The sequence below is a fragment of the Camelina sativa genome, chromosome 5 (assembly GCF_000633955.1).
Source record: "Camelina sativa cultivar DH55 chromosome 5, Cs, whole genome shotgun sequence".
Taxonomy (NCBI): Eukaryota; Viridiplantae; Streptophyta; class Magnoliopsida; order Brassicales; family Brassicaceae; genus Camelina; species Camelina sativa.
Genome location: NC_025689.1, coordinates 3,296,834 through 3,297,500, shown reverse-complemented (window position 1 = coordinate 3,297,500; position 667 = coordinate 3,296,834). Strand labels below are relative to the sequence as shown.

Genomic DNA, 667 nt, shown 5'->3' with positions numbered 1-667 from the left:
CCCATTTCCATATTCAAGTTTTGTTTCACGAACAATTCGTAATTACACGGTTTGTAGAAAAACTTCGCCAACCAAGTCTCATTCCATATCCGGCTGTAAAACCAAAATGAGATGGAACTTCAAAAATAACACCTCTACAACAACCATTTCACTTTTAATATATCAAGATAGCACACCAATCAATTATACCACTATTTCTAGGCTTTGTCTAGAAAAACAGATCAGTTGGTTCCTTTATGTCCTTCATATCTTTACCTAGATAGCTCTAAATCCATAACTTAAGGACAAAACAAAACACAAGAATACTACCTCTTAGCTTGCTCTTCTTCTAGTTCTCTTGTCCTGTATATAAAATTTACACCCTGCAAACAAATAATGTCACTGTGAATTACAACATAAAAGACAAAATCAGGATTCACGAACAGAGATCAATTGTAACAAAAAAAAGAAAGCTCACAGGGATGGTCTCCAAAACTCGAGATGCATTTGGGGAAGCAGCAGTGCCTTCAACGAAGAGATAAAAAGTTGAAACTCCAATGACCCTGTGATAATATATCCATGGCAGTGTCTGCTCTAATCCAGCTGAAGTACTCGTCGTTATAAATATCCATGGCAGTGTCTGCTCTAAGACCAAAACGAACCTTTTTCTGGTGTGTGTATGTTACAG

The 667-nt window shown here is 36.7% G+C and overlaps 1 long non-coding RNA gene across 1 annotated transcript; it reads right to left on the bottom strand.

Moving 5' to 3' along the window:
* On the bottom strand, window positions 1–667 carry LOC104785220. The gene is made up of 3 exons (XR_767319.1): window positions 458–667; window positions 310–362; window positions 1–93 (listed from the first exon to the last, which is right to left on the bottom strand). It is a non-coding gene; the product is annotated as an uncharacterized LOC104785220 (long non-coding RNA).